Source organism: Monodelphis domestica, chromosome 2, assembly GCF_027887165.1.
Source record: "Monodelphis domestica isolate mMonDom1 chromosome 2, mMonDom1.pri, whole genome shotgun sequence".
NCBI classification, from domain to species: domain Eukaryota; kingdom Metazoa; phylum Chordata; class Mammalia; order Didelphimorphia; family Didelphidae; genus Monodelphis; species Monodelphis domestica.
In genome coordinates, this window is record NC_077228.1 from 291,047,105 (window position 1) to 291,070,650 (window position 23,546).

The following is a 23,546-nucleotide window of genomic DNA, read 5'->3' on the forward strand; positions in this document are numbered from 1 at the left end:
TGAGCAACAACAACAAAATGGCACAGCCAGGCAGTGAATTATGGATAGAGTACTTGCCTGGCATCAAGAATCAAGAGTTTGAATTCCTTCTTTGATGCTTATTAGCTGTAGGATCCTGAACAAATGATATTACCTTTATGTAAATCAGTCAGCTTTTTAGGACTTGGGCATCATGGAAGAGTGGAAGAAGCCTTGGATTCAGTCAGAAGACCTTAATTTAAATCCCATCTTTGTTACTAATGTGATCTTGAGGAACCTGCTTAACTTAAGTGGTACAATGGATAGAGTTCCCAGCCTGGAGTCAGTAAGACTCTTCTGAGTTCAAATCTGACTTTCAGGCACTTATTAGCCATGTGACCCTGGGCAAGTCACTTAACCTGGTATGCCTCAATTTCATCATCTGTAAAATGAGCTGGAGAAGGAGGTAACAAATGACTCCAATATCTTTGCTAAGAAAACTCCAAAGAGGGCCATGAAGAGTAAGACATGACAGAAAATGACTGAACAACAACAACAACAAAAATAACAACAAGGTAGGGCTGGATGACCTGTGAAGTCTCTTCTATCACTAAACTCCGCTGCTGTGAGCTATTAAATCACAGATAGGTTGCAATCTGTGTTGGTGAGTGAATGTAAAAGCATTTATGAAGCAATTAGTTCTCTACAGTGACAAAATCACAGATCTTTCATGTATTTACATATTAAAGGCTAAGCTACATTAGCTCACATTGCCCTTCCTCTCATTGTCTCCTAATATTTTTGTTTTAGAACAGGAAGGAGGAAAGGGCAATCTGGATTCAGAGGTACCTTCAGTCTTTTAGATTCTTATCCCCACTTTTTATTCAAGTACCATCGATTAGTTAAAGATTAATCAGTGGCCAACAACTATTTTTTCATCATTACTGTTGTTTCAGTAATGTCTGACTCTTCATGACCCCATTTTAAAAATTTTATTGGCAAAGCTACTGGCGTGGTTTACCATTTCCTTCTCCAGCTCATTTTACAGATAAGGAAACTGAGGCAAACAGAGTTAAATGACTGGTGTAGTAGAAAGCACAAATCTAGAGTGAAAATCCTTAGGCTCAAATCCTAGCAAATCATTATCGTTCTGAGACTCAGTTTTCTCCTTCAGAAAAAAAAATGCAAGTTTTTGGACTAGATGGGATTATCTCTAAAATATTTCCTAGCATTAAATCTTAAGGTTTTTTAAAGCAACTCTTTACTTTAGCCAGGACAAACCACATTCCCCCAAGTAAAATCTCTGTGAGCAGTGTGAGCAGCTAGCTGCACAGTGGTTAGAATGCCCGGCTTTGAGGCAGGAAGACTCATTTTTCTGAGTTCAAATCCTGCCTCAGATACTTGCTAGCTCTGTGACTCTGGGAAAGTCATGTCACCTTCTTTGCCTCAGTTTCCTTCTCCATGAAATGAACTGGTGATGGAAATAGCAAATTATTTTATTCCAGTATCTTTGCCAATGAAAGCCCAAATGGAGTCCTTAGGAGTCAGGCATAGCTGAAAAGTAATTGAATTGAACAGCAGTGCAGGAATTATTTTGAAGAAGAAAAAAAAGCCATTGTAAATGGGGTGAATTCTATATATAGGCAACAGTCTAGCTTTCCTTCCCTGAATGAGAGTAAGTATGAGGGGATATATACTATGGGGAAAAGTAAAGGTGACGACAACACAGTTTGTCTGTTTCAGGGCCGAAAGCAACATCCACATCAAGCTAATGAAGTCGGATTTCTTGGTACTAGGGATATTTTATTGCCGTGATCCCATTAACTTTGACATTTCACTGTTCTATTTTTGGAAAATTTCCTACTATCAAAAAGCAGCAAAGCATCACAGCTGCTGAGAAGCTACAAAATAAAAGAGAAATAACTTTCGTCTTCCCGGATTGAATTTTTTTTTTCTTTTTTGGCCTATTTCCTCTTCAGGCTTTAGTTAATTTCTCAGCCATAAGGGCTGACGTCAGTGCTGCCAACCAGCAGTGGGAACCAATTGGTCATTGTCAGTGGCAAGTTCTTCTTGTTACTGACTGTGCCCTTGTACTTACAAAGAAGGGGAATTTACAACACAGATAGGACAGACAGTTCACACCTGTCTCTTAAAGGACAACGATAGCACTACACATGCATGCTACTCTGTTTTTTACTCCTCTAAACAATTTTCCTAGTAGCCTTCTCTTTGAAAAATATAGGGCACTATTACTAAAGGTCATTCATTTTTATTAATATTGAGACATGGATGCAAAGAATAGGGTAACCAAGTCTTCTGCTTTCCAAACCTTCTCTTGAACAAAAAATTTCTATTCTCTACCACTTAGATTCAACATACTTCATTCGACATAATATTTAAAATCAGAAGGGCCCTAACAAGGCATTTAGTACAACAAATCTATCTTGCAGAATTTTACAACTGTCCCCAGCACTTAGAACAGTGCGTGGCACATAGTGGGAGCTTAAGAAACGTTTATTGACTGACTTCAGTGCTCATCTATTTAGCCTATAACCAAACAAGAATCCTCATTATAAATACAGCAAAAAATGGTCTTCCATCCTCTGCTTGCAGACCTCTAATGACAGGACACCTAAGGAATACATTCCTTTTTTGGAGAGAATCCAATAATTAGAGCATTTTCCCCACAAGAGGATTTAAATTTGTCCTTTTTTGCAAATTTTCCCCATGGTTTCTGATCAATTAGGTGGTGCAATGAACAGAGACTTGGGGTTGGAATCAGGAAGAATCATATTCTTGAGTTCATATTTCATGGTATCAGATACATATTAGCTATGGGAAAATCATTCAAGCCTGCTTGCCTCAGTAGCCCCATCTATAAAATGAGGTGGAGAAAGTAATAACAAACCATTCTACTATCTTCACCAAAAAAACTTAAAATGGGGTCATAGAGTCAGTCACAACTGAAAATGACTGAACCCATTTTTTGTGATTTTGTTTTTCAAGTCAAATAGAACAAATCTAGTCCCTCTTCTAAATGTCCTTAACTGAGTCTTTTCTTTTTCAGTTTTGACACTCCTTTGTTCTTTCAACTGCTCCTTATATAATCAGAAACGTGATGAGGAGACTCATTCTCTAAGAAAGGAAAAGCCTTACCCAAGATAACATCAGTCTGAATTTGAACTCACATCTCTAATCTCCAAATCTGGTGCTCCTTCCACTCCACACTACAGGGTGCCAGGACTGGAAATAGCTTTAAAGTTCTTGCTCCTTTTTCTTCCAGGGTATTTGAGGGGTGGGGAAAGGCTAGTGAGGAAGTGTTGATTCTTCCAAGCATCAGGGAAGGAACTTTGATAGGACCAAATGCAGGCTGCCAGCTCTGATGGGGAGAGGGCTCATTTGGTCGTAACAGTGGTCCTCCGAAGCATTGGAAAAAAAATGTGGTTGCACCAATAGTCCACATCTGGCTATAAACCAGCTGCCAGATACCATCTACCCTGGAAAGACATTATTTTCATAATAATCTGACTCCAATACATCTTCATCTTCAGCCAACTGTGTCCCTGTCCTCCTCCTCCTTCCCCCCTTCTTCCCCTCCCTCTCCTCCTCCTTTTCCTCCTCTCCTCTTCTTCCTTTTCCTCCTTATTATTAACCACTTCTGGCAAGATCCTACATGGAAATATGTGACAGTCTCTCAACCTTCACCGTAAATAATCTCTACTGCTGTTTGTGTCACCTGTCACTTCAGTCCTTTTTAAACTAGGATAGTCCAAAGTCTACAAACTAATGACATCAGCAGGAGAATCCTGTGTTGTTCAAAAGATGGTTGTGCATGTGATGAAGGTCTAGCTTGAGATGGTAAAGAGCCCTGTAGAATTACCCAGATGTCATTTCGATGGCTCTCTTCCTCTTTCCCAGTTCTGGACCTGGCTCATCATTTGCCTACAATGCTTTTCCTAGATATATGTACTCATGCACTAACTCAATGGACTGGCTCAATAAATAATGAAAATTAACAACTTAGACGGACGTGCTGTGGGTTATAAACTGAATTCATTTAAGCCTCTCCAGGAGCTTTAGGCTGCCAGGGAAAGGTCCTTTATGGTTTCCATTCATTTGCCTGTGGTCCCTCTCATACCAATCCTAAATTCTCATTTTGTGTGCCAGTGAAACATTACAGGCTTAGGGTAAAACAGGTCTGTTCTGTTTGAGTTTCAATTAATCTCTGGTGGGTGTTTATCATTTTTTCTTCTCTATAAGTACCCCCATCCATAGGGAATGAAAAAAGTGATAAAAATGGAACCACGTTAACAAGGCTAGGTTTTAAGAAATTTGTTTTTAGGACCTTGTAATACCTAGCTTTGGAATGATGGGCACTAAGTAGTGAATTTCCATTTAAATTAATGAATTTAAATTAAAAATGTTGTTTTAATTGGATTTTTCAGAAGAAACATTATTCCTTTAAGAGAAAAGAAAGCACTGTCAAGTCAACCTATCTTCATGTATTATGTATAATGCTTACATTTGTCAGGACTCAGCTAATGTTCATTTATTAAGCATTTATTGTATACCAGACACTGTGCTAAGTTTTGGGAATACAAAGAAAGGCAGAAACATGATCTTTGCTTTCAAGGAGATCACAATCCAGAGGGGCAGATGATATGTAACTAACAAGATATATATGGTTATAACCATCTTTGTTTGTGGGAAGGACAAGGCAACTGCAAGAGCTCCATTTCACCATGCCCATATTGTCAAGAGAGCATCAAGACTTAATAAGAAAACTATTTTTTTGTTTTATTTTTCAACAAAAAACAAAATTTCCTCCCTTCTTTATCTCTATCTCTTGGCTTCCCTGACCTACTTTAATGCTCAGTTCAAAACCCACCTTCTACAAGAGGCATTTCCCAGTCTTACCCACTGACAGTGACTTTCCTCTGAGATTACCTTCCATTTATAGATAATCAACTCTGAAGTTTGTACCTCTTCAGGACCCCCTGTCCTCATGCCCCTCCTTCTGTATATATGTTCAGTTATATACATCTTGTATCATACCTGAAGTCAGAAAGACTCTTCTTCCTGAGTTCAAATCTGATCTCAGATATTTATTAGCTGTGTTATGCTGAGCAAGTCATTTAACTCTGCCTCAGTTTCCTCATCTGTAAAATGAGTTGGAGAAGAATGTGGCAAACTGTTTCAGTATCTTCGCCAAGAAAAACTCAGATGGGGTCAGGAAGATCTGAACACAACTGAGCAACAACAACAATAACTAACTGTGTGATATCTTTTGTATACTGTGTATGTATTTATACCTATATCTTATTATATATACATAATTATTTTTATTTTGTTTCTTCCATTTGATTGAAAGTGACTTGAGGGCAGGGAAAAATTTTCTTCTTCTATTTTTATCCCCAGGATTTAGCACAGTGCCTGGCACAAGACAAGAACTTAGTAAATATCCATTGAGTGACTGACTGAGGTAAGTGCCCTAAGGTGCAAATCATATTATTTTCTTTTTACAGATGAGGAAAGTAGAGTTCAGAAAAGTTACTTATTCAATACGGAATCTAAGAATATAACCCAGGTCTTTTGATTCAAAGTACAATTTTTTACCCCACTATTTAAAAAAAATAGATTTGCCATGCTTAAATATATTGTTTCTTCCCTTTCCATTTTTCTTTAACTGTTTACCTTCTGTCTTAAAATGGATAGAGGTTAAGTGAGCTGCCCAGGGTGACACAGTTAGGAAGTATCTGACTCCAGATTTAAACCAAGCCACCTACACATCCCCTTTCCTTTCCTTCCAATGTTTGTGCTACAAAGCAAAGAAAGAAAGGACATCCCTGCTTACTCGGCCTAATTGTTGTCTTTGGATCTCAGAATTCCATCTTTCTCCAGGCTTTGCAGAGGCTAGACCCTATGTATGCAATGTATACCCTCCATGCTTCTAGCCTTTATATCTCTTTCTTTTCCAGGCACAGCATGTGTGTCATATCCTATATCTGCTTGCTTGTTTGTGCCTCCTTAGCAGAACTTAAACTCTTTGGACCATTTTTGGGGGTCTTTTTTATTCCCAGCTCCCAGTACATTACTGTACACATAGTAGGTCTTTATTAAATGTTTGCTGAATTGAATAGTTAGAGAATGTCTGGACCTTTGCTCATAGCTGGTATAAAATAAGAAAGGAAGGACAGAAGCAAGCAAATAGTAAGTATCAGTTATCTTATTTGTTCTTTACAACAACTGTGGGAAGTAGATGCTATTATTATCTTCATTTTACAGATGAGAAAATTAAATCAGAAAGAGTATAATTGATTTGCCTCAGGTCACACAGATAGTAAGTATCTAAGGCCAAATTTGAATTCAGATCTTTCTGATTTCTAGAGGTATCTAGGTTGCAGTGGATAGGACACTGAGCCTGGAATCCAAAATGTGTTCATTACTCACCATGGGCAAGTCATTTAACTCCATTCATCTTATCTGTTCATCTATAAATGAGTTGGAAAAGGAAAATGGTGGACCTCTCCAGTATCTTTGCCAAGAAAACCCCAAATGGGGTCACAAAGAGCCGGACACAACTGAAATGACTGAACAACAACTCCCTGATTCCTGGCTTGATGTTTTATCCATTTCTTCAGGAGTGTATAATCATTCTTCCTCTTCTTTTGTCCTTCAACTATTTCAGTAAGGATGAACATCCCAAATGCCATTTTTTTTTCATTTCGGGAGAATGTGATTTCTAGAAAATGTCAGTTAAAGATAGAATGAGCATAATTTCTTGTTCTTGGGGTGAGGGAAACTGTGGGGCTCCACACAGAGAAAGGTCATTGTTGGGCTACTTTGAGTGAATGAATTATATTCCCACACCCCCCCCATACACACATATATACATTTCCTGACAGGAAATAGTATTCCACAGGAAAGCCATCAATGAATTTCATTTTTTAATTCCAGGTAGGATGGAGTAAAAATAAGTTTTGCTGTTGTTCAGTCATTTTGGTTGTCTCCGACTCTTCCTGACCTCATTTGGGGTTTCTCTGGCAAAGTTACTGGAGTCATTTGCCATTTCCCTCTCCAAAGTATTTTACAGCTGAGGAAACTGAAGCAAACAGGGTTAAGCAGCTAGCTCGTCCAGGATTACCAGGGAGAAATTATCTGAAGCCAGATTTGAACTCAGGAAGAAGAGTCTATTGCCCAGCACTCTATCCACTTTCTTACCTAGCTACCCTGTAAAAATAATCATTACTAATAGAATCACATATTTTTTGAGCAAGAAGAAGCTTTAGGGATCAATTATTGCAATTTTTTTTCCTTTTATTGATGAGGAATTTGAGAGAAAGTGACTGGTCCTATGTCATACGGCTAAATAACAGCAAAGGTAGTACAAATAATGTATTCCTCCACTTTTCTAGCTGCTGTCCATTCTGTTTCCTCCAGTCCTTTTCTATGCTATTTTTAAAGTGGTATATAAAAAAGTCATTGGAGCTGGTGTCTGCATAGGTCATGAGATGAGGGAAAGCAATTTTTTCTCCTTGACTAAATATAAGCTCGGATCAAGGACAGAGTGTGGGAAAGTGGGCAGAGAAAGCTCTTCTGACTGTTGAGGGGGGTATTCATTCCTTGATTCCAAGAGAAGAATCTAGCCTCATTCCTGAATGGATCATAATGAAGTCAACAGGAAGTGTTTATTATGCACCTACTATGTGCCAGGCATAAAGGAAATAAAGAAATGCAAAAGGGTCTGCTATTCACCATCTAATTGGGGGAAGATGAAGGAAACAGTTATGTACAAACAGGATACATATGGATCATAGGAATGGCCATCTTAGAGTGAAGGCACTAGCATTAAGAAGAGCTTTCTTGCAGAAGGAGGGATTTTAGCTGGGAACTGGAGGAAGTTTTTGGGAAATCTCAGGATCATCTAAGCAAACACCCATGGGCAGGCAGGTAGCAGAAGGGGTAAAGTGCCAGTCAGACCTGCTCTCAAGAAGACCTGAGTTCAAATCTCTCTCCAGACACTTAACTGACTGTGTGATCCTGAGCAAGTTACCTAACTGTTTGCCCTCCATTTCCTTATCTATAAAATGATCTGCAGAAGGAATATTGCCAAGAAAACCCCCAAATGGGGACACAAAGAGTTGGACGTGAATGAAATGACTTAACAATGACAAAAACAGTAGAGCCTAAATCTATGATTTTAATGAATGGATGTAGCATAACTCTCCACCCGTAGTAATTTTTTAGCAGGAAAGGAGCTGTGGCTGGAAGTCACCTCACTTGGCAAGTACCTTCTAGGCTTTGGGTCATCTCTGGTTTTATGAACTTTCATTCTGGATGTCTTGCCAGCAGGACCACTTCTGCCTCCTCCCTTCCACTATGAATTTCAATATTTTCAGATGATAAGCCTTCCTGTGGCATAGAAGAATCAGAGAGACTCTGACCTAATTCACCCTCTTTGTTCTGGAGAGCGCGACTCCCAAGGTCACACAATTTGGGGATGACAGGCAGAAGCAGAACACTGTATGGGAAGAGCTGGGCTGAAAGTCAACAACTGGGATTGATGGAGCCTGGCAGAATTTACCAAGCATGTAGAGGATAAGGGCTCTGTACAGAAGATCAGGGCAGCTAGGGAGGCAGGTGAAGTGGATTGAGTTCTAATTCAGTCTCTGACACTTATTAGCTGTGTGACCCTGAGAAAGTCACTTTGCCCTGTTGGTCTCAGTTTCCTCAACTGGAAAATGAACTGGAGAAGGAAATGGCCAACTGGAAGGCACATGGGAAGCCATCTAGTCCAATCTCCTCTCATTTTACAAATGAGGAATTCAGAGGACCACATTGGTTAGGTGACTTTCCTGAAGTCATATAGATAGTCGTTAGTGATAGTATAACTCAGAATTGGTAGATTCAATGAATTCATAAGAATAATTCACATTTCTATAGGGTTCCAAACTACTTTCCTTGCAACAATCCTACCAAATAGGCAACGCAAGTATTATGTTCTCATTCTACAGATAAGGAAATGTAGGATTATGGAAGTTAAATAATTTGCCAGTGGTCACACAGGCAGTGAGGTGGTACAGTGGAGAGACTGGTGGACCTGGATTCAAATCCAGTCTCAACACATAATTGCTTTGTGAGCTTAATTTCTGCCTCCATTTTATCCTCTGTAAATTGTGACTAATAATAGCCTCAAGGCTATTATTAGAGAAAATATTTATCACTTGAAATTATGAAATAATATTTAAATGTTAGATATCATTGCCATTATTTTAATCATTTTTAGCATTATTGCTAACTATCAAATTCTAGGTTTAAAATATAGTTCTCCTGATTCTTTGTTCAGTTCTTCCTTTTGGTTATTCCATGCTTTGGCAGGTAAGAAAACTTAAGGTTTAGAAAAAGAAGAGGATTTGTTGGAACTCATATTTGGACCAGTGACTTCATCTGTAACGGGAATTGTCCACATAGCAACTCGTCCCATGATGAACATTGATAATCTCCTCTGTAACTTATGGTCCTAAAGTTGATTAGAGTAGCTAAAAAAAGTTTTGACTTGCCCATATTCACATAGCTAGCATGTACCAGTTTCAGGCTTTAAACTTAGGTCTTTATAACTTCTGATTTTATTCACTATGTTATTTTGTCTCTCTTTTGTAAATAAATCCAGATATATATGCTTTCATCTCTTCTATCTTCATCTTTATAATATAAAATATTCTTAAGAGAGTCTTTATTCTTGATATGATTTGTATATCACTTCCTACTTTGTTGTTGTTATTCAGTCATTTCCCAGTCTTATCTGAATCTTCATTACCCCATTTAGGGTTTTACTGGCAAAGATACTGGAATTGTTTGCCATTTCCTTCTCCAGCTCATTTTACAGATGAGGAAACTGAGGCCAACAGGATTAAATGGCTTGCTCAAGGTCACATAGCTGATAAATGACTGAGGCTAGATTTGAACTCAGGTTTTCCTGACTCCAGACCTGGCATTTACTTCACTGTGCTACTTAGTGGTCAAAAATTAGGTCTTTACCTATCTTTGCAGTTTTAGTTATTTCCAGTTGTTTCATAGGGGATTTTCTTGGCAAAGACACTGGAGTGGTTTATTTCCTTCTCCAGCTCATTTTACAGATGAGGAAACTGAGACCAACAAGGTTTAGTGACTTGCTCAGTCACACAGCTAGGAAATGTCTGAGACTGGATTTGAACTCAGAAAAAAGACTTCCTCTATCTACTGTACCCCCCTAATCCTCATACTTCCCACTTTGCAAGTCCCAATTGCAATTCCTTGAATAAAATGGCTTCCTTCAAGTCCCAAATCAAATCCCAACTTTCAACAGGAAATCTTTCCAGATCCCTTTTAAATGTAATGCCTTCCCACTGCTAATAATTTCTACTTTATTCTATTTTCAAGTACAAAATGGCATAATGTAAATATCAAAAGTTCATTTAATCCTAGGATGATATCCTATTCCCCTGGTGATGAAGAATGAATGTGGGACTTTGTTAAGCAGGAAAATCTCTTAAAAAAAATTTCTTTTTTTTTTTAACCCTGACTTTTTGTCTTAGAATCAATACTGTGTATTGGTTTCAAGGCAGGAGAGAGATAAGGGCTAGGCAATGGGGTTAAGTGACTTTCCAAGGTCACACATCTAGGAAGCATCTGAGGCCAGAATAAGACCCAGGTCTTCTTGTCTCTGGGCTTGCCACCCCGCTCCCCTTAAAACCATTTTCTAGGGAAAATTCCCTAGAAGGGAAATGGAAAATCATGTATAGGTCATCACAAATTTGAATCCCCCACTCATGCCAAAACTTGTTAACTTTAATGAAATAAAAAAAAGATGTAATGGTTGGGTGCACTGTGATCATTTCATATTTATCTATCTGTGTGTGATATGTGTTTGAAAAGATATATAATATATGGCAAATCACTAAATCATTTAATCGATCCATAAGCACTTATTACACACCAATTATGTGCCGGGCAGTTTGTTAGGCACTAGAAAAAATAAAGACAAAAAATAAAATAATCCATACTAATAAAGATCTCCCTTAATTTTTTTAACCCCTCAGGCAGGAAGCTTTAAAGCAACAGCTTTTAAACAGGGTCTCACTGAGAGAACATAGACACCAGAATGCTGGCTATTTTATTCAGATCTTAAACCTGCAATTAGAACATAGCAATTGCAGGAACAAAGAAAGGCTCCCAAGTATTTAATATTCAGCTCACGTATTCTAGTGCAAATATGGGTCTATATTTCATTTTTACCTGAAGCCTAGAATGTACATTTTTTATCCCCGTGTATATAAAATAAATAGATTTCCTTTTGGAGAAAGTTGGACCTGTAGCAAGCAACAAATAAGAACAATATTGCCTTACCTAGAGCTTGGTTTGATGGAGAAGAATTTTTTTTAATCGAATACTAAATATAGTAGACACACACAGCTTGGAACTGTAGTGCCACTTTAAAACCGCCTCTGCAGTTAACTAAAATTGATCTTCCTAACAAGGGCTAAAAATAGCAAGCAGCAAAAGAGAGCAGACAATGACTTTACATATTGCTCCCTGTGGGCTCTTTAAATGACAGTGAGCCTGACCTTCGGAGCAGAGCTATCCCAGAGTACAGAACAATGACTGATATTCCACATTTTGCTGCTTTCCTGTGGGGGAATTGATTTATTCCCTAACTAGGGAGAGACAGTGCCTAAAGGTAGCCATTTTTACTGCTCCTGAAAGGTATGGATGGACCTGTCATTCTTTTTCCCCCCTCTTCCCTTTTTCCATTTTACTTTCTACCTGAAAAGATATACAATTGTTATTTCTAGGGTCAGATAGTCATGACTTTTAATAAAAAACATTTTTAAAGGGCAAAACTGGATTGAATATCCATTTCATTTCTCCCAAAATGGAGTCACTCTTTTAAAAAAATATTGTATTCATTTTGTCACTAAATGTCTCAAGAAAGACAGGATTCAATAAATTCCCTAATTGGGACTCTAGCAATGGAGGCAGAAGCCACTTTTAGACTTGCTTTGTTCCTGAAGATGATGTCTTTAAGGGGATGACTATGATCACTTAAAAGAGGCCACAATAGAAGAGTAATTCTGACTTGGTCCACACTGCTCCCTCAGGAATTCATAGTTTTGCAGCAACTGTCCAAAGGCTGATAAAGGTAATGAGGAGTGAGGCATCATGGATTAGGCAATGTCAAGGGAACAGAACAACAGAAAGGAGTCACTAGATTTATGTGAAAACAAAAATATTTTCAAGAATATTGAATGGTACCTAATTCACTGATTTTTGGACTTCTAAAGCTATCAGAAGCATTGTGTTACACTGGAAAGAGCAATGGAAAACCTAGATTTATGTCCTGTTTTACTACATACCCTTGTAATACTACAATCTAGGTGGATGGGATGCTGAGTCTGGAATCAGGAAAACTCAAATCTGGCCTTAGACACTTACTATCTGTGTGCTCTTAAGCAAGTCACTTAACTCTGTTTGCCTCAGTTTTCTCACCTTCAAAAATTACCTGGAGAAGGAAACTGAAAACCACTCTAATGTGTTTGCCAAGAAAACCCCAAATAGGGTCATGAAGAGATATATTTAACTGAAATCACTCAACATTATACATCATCGAGTTTGATTCTTTTGTTTATAAATAAGAAAATTGAAGCTTCGAGTTAAATGATCTGTCCAAGGTCACAAATCTGACTAGTGGCAGAGTGAATGAGTCTCAGAATTTCAGGAAATCAGGGCATGAAAAGACATAAAAGTGACCTGGTCTCAACCTAGACTTAAAAATATCCACGCCCATTCCCACCACCACCATACAACATTTCTGACAAATGGTCAGCCAGACTTTGCTTTAAAATCTCCAATGTGAGAGAAGCCAGAACCTCTCCAGGCTATCTATTCTACTTTCAGATAGCTCTAATTGTTAGTGTGCTTTTCCAAAGCCTAAATCTGCATCTGCTCCAGGTTCTGCCCTTTGGGACCAAGTGGAACAAATTTAATCCTTCTTCTCAAAGTCCATTAAATACTTGAAGACAGATTATCATTCCATATTTTCCCAATGCCATTCAATTATTCTTGCTAACCAACCAAAGTTTATTTCATTTTTATGGTTTTTTTCAACAAAGGGGTACAAAATCCACTTAAAAGTCTTTATTTGGTAAATTTTTTAATAACATGAGAAAAATTCTGTTTGAATTTGGAAACCACTGGTCTAGGCGATTTTCAATGACCCTTCCAACTCAGGGTCTGTGATCCCATGATCTTAATTTAATCGACTTCTCATTTCATTGCTTATTGTCAGTTGGGCAAAGTGTGGTATTTAATTTCCCTCCTTCTTTAATTTGTTGAAAGCATTGCAAAACTGGTCTTGCTTAATTAATTGTTGTTTTCTTTGAGGTGTTTCAGGGAACACAATTAGAAAACTGGAAGACTTGACCATCTGTAGGGAATGCGTCTTCCATCTGGATCTTGTACAGAACATCCTCCAAGACAGGGACAAATTCCTTTGATAAGTGTGGCTCTTGTCTCTGCTTTATTCTTTTCTTGATAGGAAGAAGTTTGTTGGACAAAGTCTCAGCTATTAGGAATCTTGTATGATCTTAACATGCCCATTATCAGAATCCATTTTTCATGTATTGTATTAATTCCTTCATCAGGGCCCAAGATTAGAAAGGCTCCAAACAATTTTTGCATTTTGAAGAGGATGCCTGTGCCAAGGTCTTGGATGTCAGACTTTATTCAGTCTACAGATTTGTGTATTTTCCTTGTTTATGGATTTCAAAATAATATATTCCTTTTACATTATCTGGTGAACAGGAAAGCTTTATAATAATTCTTTTCTTGTCTATGTGACAAAGCATCATCTATTGGTGTGAGGAAAGGCTGATAGGTTGGTGGACCACCTCCTAATTAGCTATTTGCCAATTAGAGATGTCTTGGGATATTTGAGGGAGCAGCTGAATAATGAGTATGTGTACATAGGAACCTGGGTTAGGAGTTTCAGGATCCTGTATTTATCGGGGGAATCCTTTGATCAGATTAGGATGTCTTGACTGGTCAATTAATAAATTATTTTAAAATGAATAAATATTGCCTCTTGAGAATTTTAGTCATCATCCCTATAAGAAATACTTCCCCATGAGAAAGACCTGGCAGGAAGTCCTTGCCTTGGAAAAATCGATGTAGCTTCATTCCTTGTTTCTCCTAGTTTTGCCCTCAAAGGCATCTATTGGCCTCCCTTTTGAAAGTTAATTTTTAGAGAAGGATTTTGTTTACAAAGTTCTTATTTCATAAAATCCCAGGAAATTGATGTCTCATTTTATGGATGACAAAATCAAAGTTGAAGAGGCAGCATAGAAAGATGGATAGAGAGTTCATCTCAGTGTCAGGAAGAACTGGGTTCAATCCCTTCTTCTTACACATATTGACCGTGAGATATTGCACAAGTCATTTAATTTCTCAGGGCCCCTAGCCAGCTCTCTAAAATGTTAAGTTTCAGAGTAAGTGATGACCTACAGTGGCTGAGAATTTCTTCTGATAAAGTTCCCTATGCCAACAAAATCCATTAAAAAAAAACAACCAAACTTTACTTCCTGTCTTAGTAACAATTCTAAGACAGAAGGGCAATGGCTAAGCAAGCAGGGTCATACAACAAAGAAGTGTGATACCAGATTTGATCCCAACTGCTCCCAACTCCAGGTATGGAGCTCTACCCATTGTGCCACCTAACTGCCCCACAGATTTGGGTTTTAAAAAGTAACAAAGAATACCGAGGCTTAGTGGTTAGGTAATTGAACTCATTATTCTCTAAAATTATATCTAATTCTTAAGCATAACACTACAAGGCTAGTGAATGCCAGAGCAAGGGGACAATTTGAGTTTATTGAAAATGCAGCACAGTTTCCTGAATGTGAGCTAATCCCATCTTGTTTCATCCAATTCTAAGCCCAGCTCCTTGACCTTCTTCAGTTCCTGCCCAAAGTATAAAGAAAGAGGGACACATTCAACTAGCTGCCCATTCTATTGCATGTCATCTTCTGGAAAATTTTGTTTGGATCTTCATATGTTTTAAGAGAAAAGACACAGTCTTCTGAAGCCAAGTCCAGTAAACAGAACTGATATGTGTGTGTGTGTGTGTGTGTGTGTGTGTGTGTGTGTGTGTGTATTTTTAAACCCTTACCTTCTATCTTAGAATCAATACTGGGTATTGGTTCCAAGGCAAAAGAGTGGTAAGGGCTAGGCAATGGGGTTAAATGACTTGCTCAGGGTCACACAGCTGAGAAGTGTCTGAGGCCAGATTTGAACCCAGGACCTCCCATCTCTAGGCCTGACTCTCAATCCCCTGAACACCCAGCTGCCCCCAGAACTGACAAATATTTATGAAGAGATACTAGTCTACAGGTGCAAAGATTTAGGGTCATAAGAGACTTTAGAGGTCATCTAGTCCAACTCTTTCATTTTGTTGTGTAGTCAATGTATATATAGTGTCTGACTCTTTGTGACTCCATTTGAGGTTTCCTTGGCAAAGATACTGGAGTGATTTTCGATTTCCTTCTGTGACATATATTACAGATGAGTAAACTGAGGCAAACAGGATTAAGTGACTTTCCCAGGGTCACATGTTAGTATGTGTGTGAGGCTGGATTTGAACTCAGGTCCTCCTGACTCCAGGCCTGGCACTCTATTCTCTGAGCTTTGTTTTAGGGAACAGGAGAGTGAGATCCAAAGGGTGCCTTGGTCAAGGTCATGAGAGTAAAAAGTGGCTGCTCTAGGGTGTAAATTCATGTCTTCTAACTTCAAATCCAGGGTTCTTCTCACCATGGCACTGTGCCTTCCTTCTATCATGTGCCTTGATATTATAATATCATTCTAGATACTAGTCAAGAAAGAGCTAAGAGTTTACTATATGTCAGCCATCATTATGCTACAAAGAAAGGCAAAAACAGTCCCTGCCAATAAGGAGTTTATGTTCTAATAGGGAATACTGAATATAATAACTAGGCATACATAAAACAGAAAGAGAATAAATGAGGAGTGATCTGACAGGAGAAGCAATTGCCAGTCTTTTCCCATTGCATTTGCTTCAAAGGCTACACTGGAAAGTCTGAGTAGTGTAATAGGGTATTTTGGGAGATGGGCTTAGATGGGATTGAATGGGATCAAGTGTGTACTTTGGGCCAGTAACAGATTCTACCCTGTGGGTTCAAATCCAGAGAGAGACAGACAGCCTCCAACAGTCTCTGAGTTTCTCAGCTTCACCCCCCACCCCCCTGCAGCATTCCAGAATCCTTTTCTGCTGGTCTCCTGCCACTGTCCCTTGCAAACCTCATCTCTTCCTTATAACAGTAGCCACAGTTTCGTCCCTCTAGATTAAGGAGACCATTTGTCATGCATGCCCCCTTTTGAAAGAGAAGAAAGGTATTATGGTAAATCCATTCCTCTTTCATCCTTCTAATACCATCCATGGGTTTTTCTTGGCAAAGATACAGGAGTGGTCTGCCATTTCCTTCTCCTTCTCCAGTGGATCACCTTTTGTCAGAACTCCCTACTATATAACATGTTCATCTTGAGTAAAAATGATATGAGATGATATTGGAAGATGAACCCCTCAAGTTGCAAGATGTCTAGTATGTTACTAGGGAAGAGCAGAGGACCACTACAAGTAGTTCCAGTACTAATGAAGGGGCTTGGTCAAAGCCCGAAGGAAGCTTGGCTGTGAATAACTCACTGGAAAACACTCTGATGTTGGGGAATATTGAAGGCAAAAGGAGGAGGTTGAGATGAATAGAGTGTGCCATAGAAACAACAAACATTAACTTGGACAGTCTTTGAGAGATAGTGGTGGGTAGAAGTGCCTGATGTGCTAGGGTCCATGGGGTCATGAAGAGTCAGACAAAACTGAACAACTGAACAACAAAAAATTTCATTCATTGTTTTTCCTGGTTTTGCCCTGAAAGAAATCAACTTTTAACACCCTCCCTTTTGAAAAGTTATTTTCCATTTATATATTTGACTTGTGTGGACAGCTAGATAATGTGGGGTCCTTTAAATACCCTACTCTCAGAATTCCAAAGTTTCCATTGAACTTGTTTCATTAGAGTTTGACAATCAGCTTGGACTTCATCATGTTATTCTCCACTTATGTTGTGGCTTTCTTCATATTTACCTTTTTGATATTATATGTATCTTTTAAAATCTGTTCTTAATTACCAACAAAGCTTAGTTCTACCAATTCAGCATGATGAATCAATCTGCCTTTGCCCAGTTTTTGCATTGCTCTTCTCTATCTTCCTTATTTGTGTCATTATTTTTGGTACTTAGGGACTGCTGTGCTTTTACAATTGTATTCAGAGATCATCAAATACATTTGCCATCATTTTATAGATGAGAAAACTGAGGCCCAGAGAAGGGAAATAGCCTGCCTGAGTCAGGTGAGTGATGCAGCAGAGCTGGGATTTCAAACTTCGGTCCTCTGAATTCAGTTAAATTAAGGAAATAGACTGATCCAATAAAAAAAATAGCCTTTTACCAGTTCTTTCTCATTCTTCAAAATTGAAGGCTAAGAAGTTTTCTTTAACAAAATAATCTTTTTTTGAAAACAAAATAATTAATTCAGTGCTCATGAAATTAAAGTTCTAAGGGAACAAACCTTGTTAAAGTAGCAGAACAAGCTCCAGCCACCAAAACAAAACAAAACAAAAGCAAAACAAATACTCTATCCCTGGGCAACAGGATGGTTCTCAGCCTCTCTATCTTGCTCATTTATTATTTATAGGATTTTAGATTTAGAGTCAGAAGTAACCTTACATGACATCAAGTCTGACCCTCTCATTTTATAGGAAACTGAGATCTAGATAATTATAATAGTAATGATGATAATAATAATATACTGCTGATGATAAAGATAGTTACCATTGATATAATGTTTTTAACTTTACAAAACACATTACAAATACGGAAGTCATTTGATTCTTACAATCACCCTGGGAAGTAGGCATTATTAGCACCCTCATTTTACAGATGGGAAACTGAGTCAGAGATTAAGTGGCTTGCCCAGATTCACCCAATATCTGAGGATAGATTTGAATCAGGTCTTCTTTCTTTTTTAAACCCTTACCTTCTGCACAGACAAGTGGTAAGGGCTAGGCAATGAGGGTTAAATGATTTGCCCAGGGTCACCCAGCTAGGATGGGACTAAATCCAGACCTAAACCAAGGACCTCCTTTTTCTAGGTCTGGTTTGCCATCCAGCTTCCCCATTAACTCACATCTTAACTCTAGACCCAGAGCTCTGATTATTTGCCCCAGATTACATAGATAATAAAACTGAAAATATAGGATTTGAACCCAGATTCCAAATCTATTTTATTTTCCATTATAAAATGAAAATTCTCTCAGCCTAATGTCAATATATCCGGATCCCTGATTTTGTTGGTATACAAACTCCCTTCCCTTACTTAGTTTGCAAACTGAATGTCTCTTAGATAAAGGACAGATGATGGAATGGATAAGTGTTAAAAGATCAGAGAGGGTAGGTGATTTGCTTATGATCACATAGCTAGTAATGGACATAAGCAAAATTTGAGCCTACATCTTCCTGATGAGTCTAAGACTTCGTCCATTATATCAAGTAGCCCCTTTTCCTCTTAGCTGAAATTGTCACAAACATAACTTGCCTATATCTGACTCCACACTATGATGGATTTGGCTTAGATAAACTGGAGGCAATTCCCAATCTAGGTCCCTGATTTGCTATGAGATTTACTTAATGAACGGAGAAGTTGCAATGAAACAAAACTTGACATTAGAACTGAAGACCAAAAAATGACTTAATGATTCACATTTAGGTAGTGCTTTAAGGTTTCTAGAGTATTTTTCTAAAATAAACATTATTATATGTATTTTTATATATTTTATATTTTATTTATAATTTATATTATATTATATATAATTATGAAACACTATATATGTGTGTGTGTATATATACATATATATCTATATATACATTGCAATTTTGGTGGCAGAGATCCAAAGGCAGATTTTTCTAATTCAAACAAAGCAATAAAAAGAGTTGAGCATTTATATGGTATTAGGAAAACAAAACGTTTAATGTACATTATTTTACTTAATTCTCATAACAGCCATCAGGTAGGTCCTGTAGATACAAGTATCCTTATTTTGTAGATAAGGAAACTGAGGCTTATGAAGTGATTAAATGACCTGTGCTATGACCTATAGCAACCAAGTACTAGAGGAAAATCTTTTTGTCTCCTTCTAGAATACAATCACGTGAGGCAGCATGGTGGTGCAGTGGGTAGAGTTCTGGACCTAGAATTAAGAAGACCTAAATTCAAATCTAACCTTTGACAGTAGCTACATGACCCTGGGGAAATCACTTAACCTCTGACACTGTTTTCTCATCTATAAAATTGGGGGGGGGGATAATAATAGTACCTACCTCCTGAGGTTGTTGCAAGAATCAAATAATATACTATTTGTAAAGTGTTTTGCAAACTTAAACGTACTATCTAAATTCTTTTTTTTAAAACCCTTACTTTCCATCTTAGAATCAATACTGTGTATTGGTTCTAAGGTAGAAAAGTGGTAAGGGCTAGGCAATGGGGGTCAAGTGACTTGCCCAGGGTCACACAGCTAGGAAGTGTCTGAGGTCAAATTTGAACCCAGGATCTCCTATCTCTGGGCCTGGCTCTCAATCTACTGAGCCACCCAGCTGCCCCACCCCATGCTCTCTAAATTCTGGCTATTATTATTATTAATGCCTCACTAAGGCTGGTAATCATAGCACCTGGATGGAATGAAAAATGAGGGATATGAAGGAAGTTAACCCTTAGCTAAGTGATCAAGAACAAAGTTAAAGTGAAATGTGGGTTATTTTTAGCCCAACTAATTTATTAATTTGTAAGAATAATTCCAGTTCATACTGTTTTCAGCTACTGGTTTAAACTTACTAGCCTTTGTTCCTTTGTATCTTAAATATTGCTTTTAATCCTCAGTTCCTCTGCCATAGAGTCAGTTGTGGCTCAGTAGTTAAGAGCAGAAAGACATGAGTTCAAATCCAATCTAGCTGTGTGACCCTGGGAAAGTCACTTAATTTATGATTGCTTGATAAAAGGATCCACTGGAAAAGGAAGTGACAAACCACTCTTGAATCCATGGGGTCATGAAGAGTTGGACCCCACTGAATGACCGAACAACCACTTACCTCTTACCTTATGCTTTATTTTTTTTTTCACTAACTAGTACCATTTCCTAGACCTAAAAATAGTCAATCCTCCTCCCCAACCCAAACAAGAGAGATCACTAGGGCAGTGGCCTCTATACATTTTTGATCCAGCTCTCTTTTTCTTGGTGAGTACGCTGGGAGGAGAATGGAAGAGTTTAGGGGGAGGTGCCATGATTTGTTTAGGGGCAGATAGGTAGGTGACACAGTAGATAGAGTGCCAGACCTAGAGTCAGGAAGAGTTTTCTTCCTAAGTTCAAATCCAGCTTCCAAAACAGTATTAGTCAAGTGACTCTGATAAGTCACTTAACCTTATTTGCCTCAGTTTCCTCAACTGTAAAATGACTTGGAGGAGGAAGTAGGAAGCCACTCCATAGATTTGCCAGCAAAATACCAAAAGGGGACATGAAGAGGCAGACATTATTGAAAAATTACTGAAAGACATCAAAAGGTTGTCTTTTTATTCTCAATGGCACCTGTACAACTGCCACTGTCAAGATCAGGTTATAATTACCATGACAGTCTTAAAACTAGCTCAGTAGAGAGGATGTTGGGATGGGAGCAGAGGGAAAAGGTAAGTGTGGTTATATTAAAGCTAAGCCCCATGACTGGTCACTGGTGGGAGGGTAGAACATAATACTCTTCCCATCCACAAATTGATGGAGCGCACCTCCCTTAGGATCATGCCCACTCTTTGAAGACCACTCATCAAGATCAGTAGAGACAGCATGATCTAGTAGAAGTAGAAAGTCAGGAAAACAGGGTTTGAATAGAAAGTCCAGTATTCACTAGCTATGGGACCATGGGCATCACAATTTCATGAAGGATTAGTTCCCCAATTATGAAATCTAAATTATAATACTCACTTCATAGCTCACAGGGTATATCTTGGACAAAACACTTTAAATGACTTTAAGCTTCCTGGAAATGTGTTATTCTACAGATGAATTTTCTTAATATTATGAAGGTTCTAGACTTAGAGCTGGAAGGGACGTTAGAGGCCATCAAGTTTAACTCTTTCATTTTATAATGGAGAAAAAATGGAGGCTTACAAAGGACTTGTCTAGGATCTCACAGATTATATGTGAGTCAGGATTCATACTCAGGTCTTCCTGACAGCATGTCCAGCAATCTATCCATTTTGACATTTACCTCTCTCCATAAGTAGTTCTTGGATACAACTTCCATCACCTCTCTTATCACTAATTTTTTTGTGAATCTATTTTTCCCCAAAAAAAGAGTTTTTCCCCTCACTTTTTTGGATTATCAAACATACTGAATCTACCAGATCCTTATAGATTAGAGGCAAACTGAGTTTTTTCTGTGAGAAAACTTGTTCCCCCCTCTACTTTTTAGGTCTTTTCCAAATGCTTGTTGGCTTACTGTACCGGCTCCCCAACTCTCTGATTCTTTGAAATGGGGTCCTATATTGGAAAGAGCTTTTGACTGAGAGTCAGGAAACTTCTATTCAGGTCTCGTTTTGGCTAAGGACTCTCTATGTGTGACCTTGGATTAGTTATTCCTCTCTGGACCTCAGTTTTCTCATCTGCAAAATGAGGAGTCTAGACAAGATAATCACTTGAATTCTATTGTGCAGGAGAAAGGAGCAATGAACTTGTAGTCAGGGAATTGGGGTTCATATGCTGACTTTCCCTGTGTGGCATTGGTCAAGTCACTTTACCTATGCAGGCTTGTGTCTCCTTTTCTGTAAAATAAGGTGGCAGGAAAAGATGTCCTCCAAATTTTTAGCTTTAAGTGTATGATCATATGAGTTAACATCTTTATAAGGCACAGATTGAATCTATTTATCCACATGTTTGTAGCAACAATACAAAATGCTGGTTCTAATTTCTCTCAATTTGGGAATGACACTGGTAGAAACTAAGGGGGACCCACAGCTCAAACTGATTAATGTGGGCAGTGCCAACTTTCTTGCCTGCACAATGACTGAATAATAACCATGAGAAAATCACTTCCACAGGCATTAAATTATCCATGCTCTACTCATTTTCTATGATACACAGCCCTTCAAATATAGACTCTTCTCTTTAAAAAAGTATGCTGTCACTCTTTGAATGGATATTACATAACAAAGATTTCTGTATATTCAGCTACCTTGTAGCATAAGCCATCAGACTAGAAATGCATACTGAAACACTCTATTCACAATCACATGCCATCTTTCAATCGAGTGTTTTAGGTACTAAACATTGCTCTGTCTTTTCTTTTTTTAATGATGTAGTACGGTGGAATAAGGATCTGGGTTAAAAATCTCATCTCTGTTTATTATCTGTATGACCTTATGCCTCTCACTTAACTTCTCTGGGTCTCAGTTTTCTCCTCTGTAAAATGAATGGTCTTAGACTGAATGGCCTCCAATGTTCCTTCAAGCCCTGGTAAGCTCCATTTTCAATGCTTTTGTTGTTGTTCAGTCACTTCAGAACTGCCAGACTCTTGGTGACCCCAATCGGGATTTTCCTGGCAAAGATACTGGAGTGGTTTGCCATTTCTTCCTCCAGCTCATTTTATAGAAGAAGAAACTGAGGCAAACAGAGTTAAATGACTTGCCCAGGATCATAGAGCTATTAATTGTTCCAAACTAAATTTGAACTTACATCTTCCCAACTCCATGTCCAGTGCTTTATCTACTTCACCACCTAGCTGCCTTTTTCCAAGGTTCATGTGGGCACAAAATGATTTAATAATAGCATCTAGAATTTATGTAGCACCTACTATTTGCCAGGCACTGTGTTAAATCCTTTAGAAATATCTCATTTTTTATCTTCACATCAACCTTGAGAGGTAGATTTTTTGTTATCTCTCTTTTATAGTTGAGGAAACTAAGGCAAACAGAGGTTAAATGACTTGCCCTATGCCACACAGCTATATTTAAATATCTGAAGTAGGATTTAAACTTAGGTCTTCCTAACTCTAGGCACAATAGTCCAAGCCATAGTATCACCTTTTCTCAAGGTCACAAAACAAATCAGAAGCCAATTCGCATATCCCCTCAAGTCCTTGCCTCTGTTGTTCACTCCCAAAGATTCCTTAATTAACTCCAGGCTTGAACAGACTGTGGGCCACATGTGAAAGCCTATGCTAGAAAAGCCTTCCTCTAGGTCTCCAATTCCCTCTCAGGGTTCCATACTTTGTGCATACCCATGTATAGGATTGTTGTCTTAAAGTTGGAAGGGACCTTAGGAGTAATTTAGTCCAATTCTTTTATTTTACAGATGAGGAAACAAAGGCCCAGAGATTGAATGACTTGCCCAAGGCCTCATAGTAGCAGAACTGGGATTTGAGCCCAGGTCCTGACTCCAAATTCA

At 38.3% G+C, this 23,546-nt stretch overlaps 1 protein-coding gene across 7 annotated transcripts in view; it reads right to left on the reverse strand.

Annotated features, from left to right (window-relative positions):
* The window catches only part of RCAN2 (regulator of calcineurin 2), a 385,895-nt gene that overhangs the window by 9,163 nt on the left and 353,186 nt on the right, over positions 1 to 23,546 (reverse strand). The window lies entirely within an intron of this gene.